Source organism: Artibeus jamaicensis, unplaced genomic scaffold (assembly GCF_021234435.1).
Source record: "Artibeus jamaicensis isolate MK-2021 breed Jamaican fruit bat unplaced genomic scaffold, CSHL_Jam_final scaffold_378, whole genome shotgun sequence".
NCBI classification, from domain to species: Eukaryota; Metazoa; Chordata; class Mammalia; order Chiroptera; family Phyllostomidae; genus Artibeus; species Artibeus jamaicensis.
In genome coordinates this window covers 2761155-2778725 of record NW_026522044.1, presented here as the reverse complement: position 1 = coordinate 2778725, position 17571 = coordinate 2761155, and positions in this window count along the sequence as shown.

Genomic DNA, 17571 nt, shown 5'->3' with positions numbered 1-17571 from the left:
TAGACAAACGAATACATTTTGAAGTTACTCATTAGGCCCTGGCTGGTGTGGCTCAGTGAATTGAGTGCTGGCCTGTGAATGAAAGGGCTGCTGGTTGGATTCACAGTCAGGGCACAGGCCTCGGTTGCAGAGCAGGTCCCCGGTGGGGGATGTATGAGAGGCAACCATACACTGATGTTTCTCTCCCTCTCTTTCTCCCTCCCTTCCGCTTTCTCTAAAAATAAATATATAAAATCTTTAAAAAATAAAAATAAGTTACTCATAAGTATTACCAGTATATATTATTGGTACAAAAATATTTACATAGGAAACATTCGTATGTAACTGCTTATATGGGCTATAGATTTTTATTCTAAATACTTCAAAATATAAAGTGTTAAGTTATGCATTTTTTCTCAGTTCAGTGAGAGAAAAAATTGAGGAAACTCATTTGGATGAAAGACTCTAAATGAGGTTATATGCTTACTTGAAAAAGAAAAATTCAAATTATTGTAGAAGGTTCATGTATCTGAGTGTTTTCTCACTGTAAGAAAAGTACGTGCATAATAGGTTTGGTTTCATAATTCAAGATCATAGTATAAATTCTCTGTGAATTTTGAAAATTCTAGGTTTCATTTTTATAAAACAAAATTCCACAATGAAACCACTCTTTATTAAATAATAAAGATGTGGTCTTGTAATACTACTATGTCCTGCATGATTTAGAATGAAAACCCTCAGGAATTTGACAAACATAAAGCTGTTTTTTTGTCTAAGACCTATGTATCCTCTGTCTCACTGGTAAATGATGCACCACTGTTCTTTCTCATTTTAGTCCAAGGGAATGGAAGCTAATGGGGATAAAGGACTTGGTGAACATTCCATGTCTAGCTAGTGACAGAGGTGGACAGTCGTACACATTGAGCTGATATTTACTAAATTCATCTTCTATGTGACAACACTTTCAACATATGGATATTTAAACATCATGAATCATTATGTGAAAGGTGTTATCCCATTTTCTGGAGACAAAAAAATGAGGCTCACAAGAATTCACTTTTCTGTGTCATATAGTAAGTTGCAGACGACTGATCTATTTGATTCCAAACCCCCTGTTTCTTAACAAGAGCGTGCTGTATCCCCATTGTTCTGATTTCTACTACAGCGTTCCATGCTGACATTATCTTGGGAGTAACAGAACAATTTTGATAGAAACATTTTTATCTGAAGGGTGGGTATGTTCCCACTGTTGCGAGCATATGTTTTGCAATATAGCCTTTCCTATAAGTAAGCCCTCGGTCCCCGCTCAGATCGCCTGACCCAGGCCTCAGGAATCGAGAGCAATGGGCCGCCTATATGACCATGAGTCCTACAGGTGACCCAGGCACTGAGGAATAACGGTGAGTCAACACAGGTGACTATGCTAGTAACTCATCTTTCATTAATGCAGACTCAACCCAAATCCATTCTAACCTAATAGCAATAATCATCACTCAGGAACAATTGTAATAACTTCACCCAAGAGAGTTGGGGAATAACAAACTCGAGTCCTAGTGGAGCTGTGCAGACTGGAATTCAGCCTTTTGTTGCCCTTATAAATGACTGAACAATTAGTGTTGAAGGAAACAGGTTTCTACTTACAGGGCTCCAAGTTCAGGGGTGGAGGGTTCTGAGAGCATTGCTGCTCTGAGCCCTGCTCTCCCAAGAGACCCAGAACTTCTCTCCCTCCCCCAAAGACTACAGGCCAGAATCATACCCGGAAGTTCCCCATTTCCTCATCTGTCCTTAAGCCAGCCATGCAAACAGACCTGCCTCCTCTCTGGAATGTGCACTTGTGGGTTCCTTGTGAGAATCGCCACCTTCTCGCAGCAGCTCTCTCTCCCTTTCAGGGTCTGGGGTGCGCTGCTCTCAGTCTCCCTGTAGCGGCCAGATGCCATGTGCTCTGTTGCACTGGATCTCAGTGTCCCAGGAGCTGGAGTCCAGCGAGCCATGCATCCCAGGCTGGGTCCCTGCTGTTAGGTTCAGCAGAGTGAGGGAAGAGATGACAGGAGAATAGGCAGTGAGTTTATAAGATTTGATCAGCAAGCTGCTAACCAGCGGGCTGAGTCTGAGCTGACTGCAGCAGTGAGGGTACAAGGGTGGGGGTTTATATGAGTTTAGGGTTGAGTGTTAAGTGGTGGGTCGGGGTGAAGCATGGGGTAAGCTGAGTGGGAAGGGGGTTAGGGTTGACTAGCTTCTGCACAATACTAGATTATTCACAAGCCTGTTGTTTAGCAGGGAATGTTTGTGGTCAGGAATGACTGGTGAGCAACTGTGTCCGCAGGCTGGGAGAGTAAACAGGGGGCAGGGGTTTGGGGAGTACAGGAAGTGAAGTGTAACCATGGGCCAGAGCCTGTCTGATGAATTGTTAGGAAGCAGGTCACGGGGAGGGCATAATGGTGGTTTCTGGCTCTTACACCTGCCTCCAGGAGTGGGCTTCCATCCATGTGGGGTATAAGCCCCTGGAGGGTCCTGCACCTGCCTGGTCCCACAAATGCTACTATGGGTGCAAGGATCAGGGCCAGATGCCCAGAACATGAAAATGCCAAAAGCACAGAAAGAGAGAGAGCTGGTACCAAGGTCCAAAGTCAGAGAGACCCAAACCAAGAAAGTAACTTCTCCTTACCAAGAGAGGGCAAGCCTTTCCACACCTTTGTGTTTAAAATGGCCTCCCAAAATCCCAGGAGCACAGGAAGCCAATGGGAGTGTCCAACTTCTCTGGTGGTACGTCAGTGTCCACCATTTTTGTCAGCTCCCTGGTGTCCTCGACCCTTTCGGGTACCATCTTTAGTCAGGGCCAAAGCTTCCCATCCATGCACAGGCACACAGGCAAATGTTCTTCCAGGGGTCCAAGGTGGGGCATCTGTCCCCAATACTCAAGCAGGCACAGTGAGAGCTTCCCTCCCCATGTCACCAGGGGCTCTGCCTGAGCATGTTTGCAAAGAAAGCCACACTGTCTTTGTTTGCCCCAGGAAGCAGTCTCCTCCAGCAGCCCCTCCCTTCAGGAAAGCTTGGCAGAGTTAATCTGCCTTTATTATGCAATGTCCTTAAGCACCACATCTTCTGCTCCATAGACACCCTTCCCGCCTCATGCATCTTTATAGGATTGGGGGGGCTTCCCCTGGGCCTGGGGTCTCCCATTTTCTATGGACCTCTGGTTGGACCTATTCTATTACACCAATAATCGAGATCAGGTCTGGGTCCTGGGGGCAACTGGCCAGGCAAAGCCAGGTGGTGGGTGTCTTGCAAGGCAGAGCCAGAGGGACGGAAGCACAGCAGAACTCTCTTTTCTGAGGTGAAATGTGCAGGTCGACTCATAGTGACTCACTCAAGGGATGCATCATCCATGGTCTGAAGTCCTCTGCTTTTATGTTTCTTTTGGTTGCAAAGTTGTGTTGATTTCAGTTTCTCCTAAACATGGTTTTCTTAATTTGGATAATAAGCACATGTTGTTTTCCTCAGTCCTGATAGGCATATATTGTATACCTTATCTATGATAGGCACATATTTACATCAGTTCTGATAGCACGTGTTGTTCTGAGGAACCTCAGCATACATGTGTGCTTTACATCACTCTACTGCGAGTGCTCTTGATACAGGGTACAGCCAAGAGGAGGGCCCCCAAAAGGGATTTCGAATGGGGTCCAGAACTGAAGGTGTCTAGGAAATATTGGAGAGACATATAAGATGTCTATATCCCTTCCCCCACAGGTGTGAGTTGGGGGAAGGGACACATGGAGCAGGAACATGCAGGGCTGTTGTGTACAGCCACAGCTTTGCAGCTAATCCATGGCATGGTCATTTAACATATCTATAGCCTTTGGCAGGTCACTTGGATATGTTAAATGGCTGTGGCCAGACTTGGAGCCAGGGGGATGGAGGTCACTTCCCCCCAAGATGTAACTGGGGGCAGGTCCCCCTGAGTTACAGAACCTGCATGGGAGCTTGGAGAAGATTGGCTCCAGGACATGGGACCATACCTGTCCAGACTCACTTTGGCAGCCCAGTAATATTGGAGTAATACAGGAATGCTGGCAGGTGTAACTGATTGTGGGAGGAGTTGGAAATGGTACAGAGGAAGATTGGTGCGGGGATTTAAACCCAGACACGGCAGACTTCTGCCAAGATGGAGGCATAGGTGGATGTGCCGTGCCTTCTCACACAACCAAGTTTAGAGACAACTAAATATTAGCAACAGAAAACACAGCCAGAACACGGAAAATTGAACTTTTTGGAAGTCCGTTAACAACAAATTCTTCAGCCTGACCGGTAAGGGGCGAAACCAGCGGCTGGTGAAGCGCGGAATCCAGACGCTCGGAATCCAGGCACAGGGTTGGACCTAGTGAGCGACCGAGCAAGCGACCAGGCGAGCAACCGCGGGGGAGACAGCGGAGGAGCGGTGCTGCGTGTTGACTGTGGTCGCGCATTTCTGTGCGGGCAGACAGGCGAGGGAATGGGTGGTTGGACCGGGTCCTGGCGGGTCCCGCGGCAAGCAGCAGTGGAGGGCGCCGCCGTTTCCCTGCTCTGACCCCACCTCCATATACAGCATCATAACCCAGAGACTCTGAGTGGCCCTGCCCAGGGGAACCACCTAAGGCGCTACTCCTCACCCAGCTGTGAGAAACAGCAGAAGGGGTCGCCATTTCCCCGCTCTGACCACGCCCCCACATACAGCGTCACAACCCAGCAACCTGGGAGTCCAAGGCACCGCTCCTCACACTTAAAAGGCGCGAACAGACCAAAAATGTCCCAAGATCTCAAAGCCCCAGAGCCCATAGATCTAAGAGATGAAGAAATAGCAAAACTCTCAGACGCACAGTTTAAAACACTGGTGATCAGGATCCTCACAGAACTGGTTGAATATAGCCACAAATTAGACAAATATATGAAGGCGAAACTAATTGAAATGAATGGAATTGCACAGGACACCAATAGCAATGAAAAGGAAACTGGGACTCAAATCAATGGAGTGGACCAGAAGAAAGCAAATAATGGCCAAACAGAAAAGAGTCAAGAAGCAAGAATTCAAAGAAATGAGGAGAGTCTTAGGAACCTCCAGGACATCTTTAAACGCTCCAACATCCGAATTATAGGGGTACCAGAAGGGGGAAAGGCACAGCTACCAGTGGAAAACTTATTTGAACAAATAATAAAGGAGAATTTCCCCAATCTGGCAAAGGAAATAGACTTCCAGGAAATCCAGGAAGCTCAGAGAGTCCCAAAGAAGTTGGACCCAAGAAGGAACACACCAAGGCACATCATAATTATATTAGCCAAAATTTAAATGAAGGAAAGAATCCTAGAAGCAGCAAGAACTAAGGGGACACTCACCTACAAAGGAGTCCCCATCAGACTGTCAGCGTATTTCTCAAAAGAGACCTTACAGGCAAGAAGGGGCTGGAAAGAGGTATTCCAAGTCATGAAATCCAAAGACCTACAACCAAGATTGCTCTATCCAGCAAAACTTTCGTTTAGAATGGAAGGACAGATAAAGTGTTTCTCAGATAAGATCAAATTCAAGGAGTTCATCATCACCAAGCCGTTATTATATGAAATGTTAAAGGGACTTATCTAAGAAAAAGAAGTTAAAGAAACATGAACAGTGAAAGGACAACAAACTCAGTTATTAACAACCACACCTAAAACGAAAGCAAACTAAAAGGAGAGCTAGATCAGGAGTGGAAACATAGAAATGAAGATCTCAAGGAGGGTTAGCAACAGGGGAGTGGGAGGAGGAGAAGGGGGGAGAAGGTACAGAAAATAAGTAGCATAGACAGTAGGTAGAAAATAGAAGGGGGGCAAGAATAGCATGGGAAATATAGAATCTAAAGGACTTGAGACACATGGTCATAAACTAAAGGGGGATAATGGTGGGGATGGGGGGGTAGGGTGGAGGGGAATGAAAGGGGGAATAGAACAACTGTAACAGCGTAATCAATTTAAAAAAATTTAAAAAAAGTAAACCCAGACACGGCAGCCATGTGAGAGGGAACCACGCAATTCTGGCAGAGTGAGGATCCCCTCTTGGCTCTGGTGGAATAAAGAAGAACCTTGAGGTTTGGTCAGAGTGCAAAACCCTGCAGATTTGGTAGAAGAGGCCCAGGCAGGTTTGGGATGCTCCTTTTGGCCACGTGGCCTGGGAAGCAGGAGAGACTTTGTCTGGAAAAATGGGTATAAAGAACTCTTGCCTGTAGGCTGTGAGAAGGTGCCACATCACTTTGGATTAATTAGAGATCCTGCCTGGGCAGCAACACAGTGGACAGGTGGTGGCAGGACCCTGGATCCCAGACTTTTGCTTCTTTTCCTGAGTTACGGTACCTGGAGTTAAGACAGGGGGAGAAGGGAGCGTTGTGTGCATAGGTGGATATCCTAAAGGACTTTGATATTTTAATGAAGTCGTTAGGTTACTTCTTTAAGTCTGTATAGCATTAAATAAACATTTCCTTTTTCCCCCCACAAATCTCTTTTTTTGTTATGTCTGATGGGAATTTTATTTTTTATTTATTTTATTTTTTTAATTTATTTTTTATTGATTATGCCATTACAGTTGTTCTATTCCCCCCTTCTTTCCCCTCCACCCTACTCCCCCATCCCCACCATTATCCCCCCTTTAGTTTATGACCATGTGTCTCAAGTCCTTTAGATTCTATATTTCCCATACTATTCCTGCCCCCCCATCTATTTTCTATCTACTGTCTATGCTACTTATTTTCTGTAGCTTCTCCCCCCTTCTCCTCCTCCCACTCTCCTGTTGCCAACCCTCCTTGAGATCTTCATTTCTATGTTTCCACTCCTGATCTAGCTGTCCTTTTAGTTTGCTTTTGATGTGGGGGAAATCTCTTGACATTGAGAGATGTCTTTCTGATTGGCGTCAGACAATTGAGCCCAGTAGGTGGTCTGGACGGTATTAGTATACCATCCTCCTGAGTCTGGACCCCTGTGTGTCTGTTCTGTAACACTCTGAGAGGGTGGGGTTACCCTTCAGATAAGTATGTGTTATCTGCCGCACTGTCCTGTGCGTGCTGAGGGGCTGCATCTTCCCCCCAACCCCGAGTCACTGCTCTACTGCACATGCTGTAAACATGGCTTCAGGTCCTGCTCTCCACAGCACACTGTAAACAGATAGAGAACTTATGTGCTTATTGGCAAGGTATGAAGAGTATGGAGGTACCATCTGAGGGACATGCAGCACAAACTCAGAAACACAGACTTAAACAGAGGTGGAGAAAGGCAGCTCTGGATAGAGCACAGCCAGAATCATCATGCAGTTAGGGAAAGGAGGGTTAGGAGTTGGCAGATGGGCAGGAAAAGGGCAACTGGGAGTCACCAAGCAGGACTTAGTGTTCTGTGTAATTTCTGTGCTATTCTTTTTCTCCTGATCGCTTTCTTTCTTTTTACTGTTGCAAAATAGGCATGATGTGAAATTCTCCATTTCAAGGTGTGCAGTCCAGTGACATTTAGTATATTCACAATGTTGTGCAACCATTACTACCATTTAGTTCCGGAGCTTCATCATCTTAAAAGAAAAATCATACCCATTAAGCATAGATTCCTTTGTCTTTAAAGTAAAGTTAGGGAGCATCAACTCATGCTGGGACAAAAATATTTAGCTGTAAAGTACAAAGCTTCCTGCTGAAAAAAAATCAACACCATCTCCATGTTTCCCAGTCATTCAATAACTGCCCTTTTTACATTCAGCCCCTAGACTAAAGGTAGGTATCAGGTGAAAGGGTCAGGCCAGTCTCCAAGCCCTCTGGACTGCCTATGACTCAGTTGTCCCAACTCGTTGGTAGCCCGCAGCTTAGTTGAAACTCTCTCCCTCTGCACACAATACACACCTGGTGCCAGCCAGAATGGCCGGTGGTCAGTACCTGACCCTGCAGTACAGCTCACCCTTTACCTAAGCCACTGTACTGGCTCACATCCTGGAACTTGGAGGCACCGGCCTAGAAGAACAAGAGGCTATCCCCTCCTCTATCCCCTCACAAACACCCCGTGCATTTTCTTTTAAAAACCCCATTCCTGCCTCCCTTCGCTGCTGCAGTCGATCGCAACTCAGCCACTGTAAGAGCAGCATCAAATAAAGTCACTTAGATCTGATCATTGGGTTCCTCCTGCCTCTATTCTCGTGCATCTATTCTCGCGCATTTCCATCATCAGGAAAGCCATTCTCTCTCATCGGTCCATTAGGATAGACTGACAGAGAGGGGAAATTTAAGAAAGCAAGTTGGTTAAGTGCCCATTCTTGTGGTGAATGAAGAGAGCCCTCTTTATAACATGATATAAGACTGTTGGAATAATGCATTTTGGTCATTAAACCTTGCCCCCCACATATAGAAAGCCTGACAAAACTTGCTGTGTATAAGTGAGATGAGGAAGAATCTCTTATAATTATTGCTTAAAATGAGACAAAAGAAGATTGTGATGCGATGATAACACACAGCTTACTGTTACCAGACAAAAAGAAATAGAGGAAGTGATGCGGGCACCGGCCCGCTGTGTCCGAATCATTATGGATGAAATGGGACATTCACACAGCCTACCGAGTCCCATGGAGGAAAAGGGACAGCATGGCTTCTCTCTCAGGGGGAGCAAAAGCCGAGGCACTTGCCATGGCCGGCCTTTATTGGGTTTCTCCACACATTACATGATGGGCCTCATTTACTGTGCACAGGTTGCTTTAGGTGGTTACCTTTTACATAAAATAAAGGAGCCAATGCCGCTAATCACATCACAGAAGAGGGATATTTGCAAATGAAAAGGGAAAGTGGTTGAACCAGGTACACTGGTCCTTGGAAGGTTTAGAATGATTTTAGGAAGTTACTTTGCAGTAAATGTTTTCCACAAATCCGGGTGAGGGAGTTTTTAGCAAAAAGCAAGACTCATAGAGGCCTAGGTACATAGCAGGCCTGATCCCCACGGGAGAACCTATCCATGGGTGTGGGTCCTGTGCATCTCCCAGTGGGAGCTGAGCCCACGCCACGCAGAATGGTCTCCTACATAAAGCACCTAGAGGGATGGGACTTGGCAGACTGGATGAAAAAGGTTTAGGACCAAGAAGTACAGACTGGTCGTCACAGAACAGTCACAGGGTCTGAGCACAGCATAGAGAATATAGTCAGTAATTTCACAATAACTATGTACCGTGCCCGGTGGGTACTAGGGTTAATGGCGGGGGCACTTTGTAAAGTACTTGATTATCTACGCACTGTGCTGTGCACCTGAAACTAATATGAAGTGATATTGAATGTAAACTGCTATTGAAAGTAACATTAAAAAAAATTAAAAACAGAAATCACCTAAAATTTTGAAGAAATTGTGCACGGTAGTGCATAAAGAGGACAACAGAGACCAGTGGCATGAGGAGAGAACTGAAAGGGGAAAGCAGGGGCATGACAGCTGACGTCTGATCGGAAGCTTCGAGTAATGGAAGCTACCAGAGTCCACGGGAAGGTTTCTTCAATGGAGCAGAGTGATCCTGCCTCCAAAGAAAGAGAAAAAGGAACTGATCATTGATTTTCTTCCCCAAAAGGCAACGCTCCATTCACAGTGCAGGGTATTGTCTGCAATAACTGGCCAGATGGTGTGAGTAGAGAGGGAAAATAAGCAAGAGGACATGAGGGGAATAGAAATCAGTCACTGCTATTGCAGTGTTGTTCAGAGTTTGATGGGAATGGCAGGCGGCGAGAGGTTTTTCATAGGTGTTTGATATCTTTCTTTGGGGAACAAATTTATTTTTATATTTTACCTCAAACATCAAAATGATACACAGAACCCAGGGCTCTCAGCAGGATTTCTTAGCTTGTTCCCGGAACTGGGTCAGATCCCGTCTCACAGCCTCTGGGTTACAATTCACTAGAAAGCAGAATGAGATGTCTAACAACTTGAGACAAACGGATGGAACATTTTCAAAATTATTCTACCATTCCTCATACATTTCTTGGAAAATGTCACTAGGAAAAACAGAGAACGATTCTGACTTTAACATGGCTTCAAGAATGTTTTTTCAATGAACAAAAGAATCTTAAATATTCACCATGAGAATGCCAGCAAAGAGTATGTTTTTGACCTCCCACAACGGGTCAGGCTGTGGAAATTGAAGTGTAGTTCTCGACCTAAGAAAACTGGGGCGGGGGGGGGGGTGGCTCCAACAGGCCTCTTTGTGCTGGTTACTTGGAATTTGTAAAACATTTTCCTTGTAAGGCTATTACAGAGTCAGTACCCAGGTCAACCTCCAGGCCCGAGTGTCATGCTAAACTCAGTTCGAGGTCCTGGCTTGGGGTAATAAAATAATGAGAAAATGGGTGAGTCATCAGTTCGAGGTAAAATTTTAAAACAAGCAAGCTTGGTCTTTGGTTGGGGGCACATACCTTTGCCTTCAGAGCCCCATAAAACAATGCGCCTCGGCTGCCCTGCACACGACCCCTGCACACTACTGCGGGATTTCAAGGAGACCTGACCTGCTTCTTAAAGTGCTGAAGGATCCAAAATTACCTATTTTATTCGCCTCTAGTAAAACTGCCATTCTTTCATTTCAGGGAATTCATCTTATACTCTAATGTCGAGAAGAAAATCTACTTTAAGTCCCTCTTAATGTGTGGATGACCAATGATCCTTTTTTTTTGGCATTGATGTTTCAATTATTTCAAGAGAATTCCTGTTACTCCAAAGACACCTCTAATCAACAGACTTCATTTGTGTTAATAACATGAGGTAAAACTGTTCAACGAGGGTAGGCAAAACATTTGTTGGAGCTGGAGGCAACCAAATAAGTTAGTTATTTCTGAATGGTTAGCCCTCTCAGAATACTTTTCTCTAAGATATTTCTTTTTTTATTAATTTTATTTAGTTATTTTTCAAGTACAGTTTTTTGTCTATTTCTCCCATCCCAGCCTCCCCCACCCCATGCTCCTCACCTCCCTCCCATTTCCACCCCCCTTAGTTCTCATCCCTGTGTCCTTCCTATTTGTTCCTCCAAATCCCTCCCCCTTTTTCCCCTTAACTTCCCTTCCCTCTCCCCTCTGGTCACTGCTCCCTTGTTCTCTATTTCAGTGTCTTTGTTTGTTTGTTTGTTTTCTGCTTGCTTGTTTGTTTTGTTGTTTAGGTTCCTGTTAAAGGTGAGATCATATGGTATTTATCTTTCAATACCTGGTCTATTTCACTCAGCATAATGCTTTCCAGTTCCTTCCATGTTGTTGCAAAGGGTAGTAGCTCCTTCTTTCTCTCTGCTGCATAGAATTCCATTGTGTATATGTACCACAATTTTTCGATCCATTCATTTACTGACAGGCATCTAGGACAATTCTATCTAACGCATGGTAGGTATTTCCCTTTGCTTCTCAGTGGTGTGTTTCTGGAGATTCTGAGTTTAAGGAAATAATCCTAAGAATAATGGAGAAAATGTATCATCTATTAGTTATATGCTGGGTTTGGTGGCAATTGTTTTACACACGGTGTCTTAATTAATTCTCATAAACCCATGAGACAAACATTTTAACATCTTATTTTATTTTATTTTTTTTTAATTTTTATTTTTTTTTAAAAATTTTATTTAGTTATTTTTCAAGTACAGTTTTTTGTCTATTTTTCCCATCCCAGCCTCCCCTGCCCCTTGCTCCCCACCTCCCTCCCATTTCCTCCCCCCCCCCTTAGTTCTCGTCCCTGTGTCCTTCCTATTTGTTCCTCCAAATCCCTCCCCCTTTTTTCCCCTTAGCTTCCCTTCCTTCTCCCCTCTGGTCACTATCCCCCTTGTTCTCTATTTCAGTGTCTTTGTTTTTTGGGTTTTTTTTTTCTGCTTACTTGTTTGTTTTGTTGTTTAGCTTCCTGTTAAAGGTGAGATCATATGGTATTTGTCTTTCAGCACCTGGCCTATTTCACTCAGCATAATGCTTTCCAGTTCCATCCATGTTGTTGCAAAGGGTAGTAGCTCCTTCTTTCTCTCTGCAGCATAGAATTCCATTGTGTATATGTACCACAATTTTTGGATCCATTCATTTACTGATGGGCACCTAGGTTGCTTCCAACTCTTGGCTATTGTAAATTGTGCTGCTATGAACATTGTGGTGCATAGGTTCTTTGATATTGATGTTTTAGGATTCTTAGGATATAATCCTAGCAGTGGAATTGCTGGGTCAAAAGGCAGGTCGATTTTTATTTTTCTCAGAAAAATCCATACTGTTTTCCATAATGGTTGTACCAGTCTGCACTCCCACCAACAGTGAACTAAGGACCCCGTTTCCCCACAACCCCTCCAACATTTGTTGTTTGTTGCTTTGTTTATGATAGCCATCCTGACTGGTGTAAAGTGGTATCTCATTGTGGTTTTAATTTGCATCTCTCTGATAGCTAATGATATTGAGCATCTCTTCATGTGTCTCTGAATGTTCTGTATGTCCTCCTTGGAGAAGTGTTTGTTCAAGTCCTTTTCCCATTTTCTAATTGGGTTGGGTGTCTTCTTAGAGTGGAGTCGTGTAAGTTCTTTGTATATTTTAGAGATTAAACCTTTGTCTGAGGTATCATTGGCAAATATGTTTTCCCATACAGTTGGTTGTCTTGCTAATTTAATACTGTTTTCTTTAGCCATGCAGAAGCTTTTTATTTTGATGAGATCCCATTTGTTTATTCTTTCCTTTACATTCCTTGCTCTAGGGGACATATCAGTAAAGAAGTTGCTGCGTGAAATATCTGAGATTTTCTTGCCAATGTTCTCCTCTAGGACTTTAATGGTGTTATGACTTACATTTAAGTCTTTTATCCACCTTGAATTTATTTTGGTGTATGGTGTAAGTCTGTGCTCAAGTTTCATTTTTTTGCATGTAGCTGTCCAGTTCTCCCAACACCATTTGTTGAAGAGGCTATCTTTACTCCATTTTATGTTACTGCCCCCTTTGTCGAATATTAATTGACTGTAGAGAGTTGGGTTGATTTCTGGGCTCTCTGTTCTGTTCCATTGGTCTATGTGCCTGTTTTTATGCCAGTACCAGGCTGTTTTGATTGCAGTGGCCTTGTAATACAGTTTGATATCAGGTATTGTGATCCCCCCCTACTTTGTTCTTCTTTCTCAAAAGAGCAGCTGCTATTCGAGCTCGTTTATGGTTCCATATAAATTTTCGAAGTGTTTGTTCTATGTCTGTGAAATATGCCATTGGTACTTTAATAGGTATTGCATTGAACCTGTATATTGCTTTGGGTAGTATGGACATTTTGATAATGTTAATTCTTCCAATCCATGAACAAGGTATATGTTTCCATTTGTTTGTGTCTTCCTTGATTTCGTTCTTCAGGGCTGTGTAGTTTTCTGCATACAGGTTTTTTACCTCCTTGGTTAGGTTTATTCCCAGATATTTTATTTTTCTTTTTGCTATATCAAATGGGATTTTTCTCTTTATTTCTGCTTCTGCTGATTCACTGTTGCTGTACAAAAATGCCTTTGATTTCTGGATATTGACTTTGTAACCAGCTGTTTTGCCAAACTCATCAATTAGTTTGAGCAGTTTTTGGGTAGAGTCTATAGGATTTTCCATGTACACTATCATGTCATCTGCAAACAGTGACAGTTTTGCTTCCTCCTTTCCTATTTGGATGCCTTTTATTTCCTTTTCTTGCCTGATCGCTGTGGCTAAAACTTCCAATACTATATTAAATAGAAGTGGTGAAAGTGGACAACCTTGTCTTGTTCCTGATCTTAGTGGAAAAGCTTTTAGTTTTTTCCCATTGAGTATGATATTGGCTGTAGGTCTCTCATATATGGCCTTTATTATTTTGAGAAATGCTCCTTGTATTCCCACTTTGCTGAGTGTTTTTATCATAAATGGGTGTTGTACCTTATCGAAAGCTTTTTCCGCATTTATTGATATGATCATGTGATTTTTGTCTTTGCTTTTGTTTATGTGATGTATTACATTTATTGATTTGCGAATATTGAACCATCCTTGCATCCCTGGGATGAATCCTACTTGATCATGGTGTATGATCTTTTTGATATATTGTTGGATGCGATTTGCCAATATTTTGTTGAGGATTTTAGCATCTATGTTCATCAGCGATATTGGCCTGAAGTTTTCTTTCTTTGTTGTGTCTCTATCTGGTTTTGGAATTAAGATGATGCTGGCTTCATAAAAAGAATTTGGGAGTTTTCCATCCTTCTGGATTTTTTGAAATAGTCTGTGGAGAATAGGGGTTAGCTCTTCCTTAAATGCTTTGTAGAATTCTCCTGTGAAACCATCTGGTCCAGGGCTTTTGTGTGATGGGAGTTTTCTGATTACTGCTTCAATTTCTTTTGCTGTTATTGGTGTATTTACATTTTCTGCTTCTTTTTCACTGAGTTTTGGAAGATTGTATTTTTCTAGAAATGTGTCCATTTCCCCTAGGTTTTCAAATTTCTTGGCATACAGTTCTTCATAGTAATTTCTTACAATCTCTTCTATTTCTGTGGTATCAGTTGTAATCTCTCCTTTTTCATTTCTGATTGTGTTTATTTGTGTCCTCTCTCTTCTTTTCTTGATGAGCCTACTTAAAGGCTTGTCTATTTTGTTTATCTTTTCAAAGAACCAACTCCTGGATTCATTGATCCTTAAAATTGTGCTTTTAGTTTCTATGTCATTTAATTCTGCTCTAATCTTGGTTATTTCCTTCCTTCTACTTGCTCTGGGCTGTCTTTGTTGTTGTTCCTCGAGTTCTTGCAGGCGTAGGGTTAGGTTGTTTGTTTGAAATGTTTCTATTTTCTTTAGGTAGGCCTGTATTGCTATAAACTTCCCTCTCAGGACTGCCTTCGCTGTGTCCCATAAGTTTTGGGTTGTTGTGCGATCATTTTCATTTGTTTCCAGAAATGTTTTGATTTCTTCCCTAATTTCATTCTTGACCCATTCGTTGTTTAATAGCATACCATTCAGTCTCCATGTTTTTGGGTGCTTTGGGTTTTTTTCTTTGGGGTTGGTTTCTAATTTCAGTCCCTTGTGGTCAGAGAAGATGCTTGGTATGATTTCAATTTTCTTGAATTTTTTGAGGCTCGTTTTGTGTCCTATCATGTGGTCTATCTTTGAAAATGTTCCATGTGCATTTGAAAAGAATGTGTATTTAGCTTCTTTGGGATGAAGGCCTCTATATATATCAGTTAAGTCCATTTCATCTAGGGTGTTGTTTAATGCCACAATATCTTTGTTGATAATTTGTTTGGAAGATCTGTCCATTTTTGATAGTGGGGTATTCAAATCCCCTACTATGATTGTGTTGCTGTCAATATCTTTCTTGAAGTCCTCTAAGACTTTCTTGATATATTTGGGTGTCCCTATGTTTGGTGCATATATGTTTACAATGTTAATGTCTTCTTGGTGGATTCTTCCCTTGAGTATAATGAAATGACCTTCTGGGTCTGTCTTTATAGCCTTTTCTTTTGAAGTCTATTTTGTCTGATATGAGAATTGCTACCCCAGCTTTTTTTTCTTGTCCGTTTGCTTGGAAAACTTGTTTCCAGCCTTTCCCTTTTAGTCTGTGATGGTCTTTTGTCCTGAGATGAGTCTCTTGTAGGCAGCATATGTGTGGGTCATGCTTTCTTATCCATTGAGCTATTCTGTGTCTTTTGATTGGAGAATTTAATCCATTTACGTTTAAGGTTATTATTGATATGTACTTATTCATTGCCATTTTTGTACCTGTGTTCCTCTCTGTCTCCCTCTTTTCCTTCCTTCCCTTAAACAGTCCTTTTAGTATTTCTTGTAGAGCTGGTTTGGTGGAGGCATATTCTTTTCGACTTCTTTTGTCTTGGAAGCTCTTTATTTGGCCTTCTATCTTGATTGAGAGCCTTGCTGGGTAAAGTAGCCTTGGTTATAGGCCTCTGGTTCTCATTACTTGAAATATTTCTTGCCATTCTCTTCTTGCTTGAAGTGTTTCCATTGAGAAGTCGGTAGCTAACCTTATTGGGGCTCCCTTGTATGTTATTTCTTTTTTCTCCCTTGCTGCCTTTAAGATTCTCTCTTTGTCTTGGAATTTTGCCATTTTGATGATGATGTGTCTTGAGGTGGGCCTCCTTGGGTTCCTCTTGATTGGGACTCTCTGTGATTCCTGGATTTGTGAGACTTTTTTCTCTTATCAAATTAGGAAAATTTTCTCTCATTACTCGTTCAAATACGTTTTCTATCCCTTGTTCTTCTTCTTCTCCTTCTGGTATTCCTATTATTCGTATATTATTACGTTTCATATTGTCTTGCATTTCTCTTAATCCCTCTTCATTCTTTCTGAGCCTCTTTTCATTTTCTTGCTCTTTCTGTGAGATGCTTTCTACCCTGTCCTCCAACTCACTAATCCTATCCTCCGCTTCATCTATCCTACTTTGGAAACTTTCTACTGTGTACTTCAATTCGGAAATTGTATTCTTCATTTCCTCTTGTCTCTTGCTGATGGTTTCCATTTCCTTTTTGATGTTGCTGTAGTTTGCAGAGAGATCATTATAATTTCCCTGTAGTTTCTGGTAGCTCACTGTCAGCTCTTTGAGCTCTTTGAACTTCGTAATAACCAGTGCTTTGAATTCACTGTCTGATAGTTGATCAGCGTCTATTTCATCTAACATTCTTTCTGAAGTTTCTGCTTTTTCTTTCATTTGGGGATTGTTTCTTTGTCTTCCCATTGTTTGAGACTCTTCTTGTTAGTCTCTGCTTCCAAAATTGATCTGTTCTGAAACACTGGTTTTATGGTGTAAACTTCTGTGGTATGTTCCTTGTGAAGTTCAGTGGTACAGACTCCTTGAAGTTTCTTGATGTTCTTAGTCTCCACCTACACTCACGCTGGTCCTCGCACTGGTCTCTGCGTTGGTCGCCTACCACTGCTGAATGTCCTGGCTCTAGTAGCCGCCTCCTCAAGCACCCAGGCCCGTTACTAGGGCAGTGGCACAGAGGCTGGGAATGTCCTGGCTCCCGTATCTGGCTCTCTCTGCCGCCCAGGGCTGTCACAGGGGCTTGGAGTGTCCCAGTTTCCGTACCTGACTCCCCGGCATCTAGTCCTGTCTCTATGGCAGTGGCACAGAGGCTTAGAAAGTCCCAACTCCCGTACCTGATTCCCCAGTGTCCAATCCCCTTGCTATGGCAGCAGCACAGGGGTTGTGACCCTCCCAGTTCCCGTAGAGGGATCCTCTGCCACCCCGGGCTGTCTCAGGGCTTTGGAGTGTCCAGGCTTCCGTACCTGACTCCCCGACGTCCAGTCCCGTCGCTATGGCAGCGGCACAGGATTTGAGAGCTTCCCGGCTCCCGTAGCTGGCTCCTCAGCTGCGTCACAGGGGTTTGGAGAGTCCTGGCTTCGGTACCTGACTCCCCGGCGTCCAGTCCCGTGGCTATGGCAGCGGCACAGGATTTGAGAGCTTCCCGGCTCCCGTAGCTGGCTCCTCAGCTGCGTCACAGGGGTTTGGAGTATCCGGGCTTCCGTACCAGGCTCCCCAGCGTCCAGTCTCATCGCTATGGCAGCGGCACAGGATTTGAGAGCTTCCCGGCTCCCGTAGCTGGCTCCTCAGCTGCGTCACAGGGGTTTGGAGTGTCCGGGCTTCCGTACCTGGCTCCCCAGCGTCCA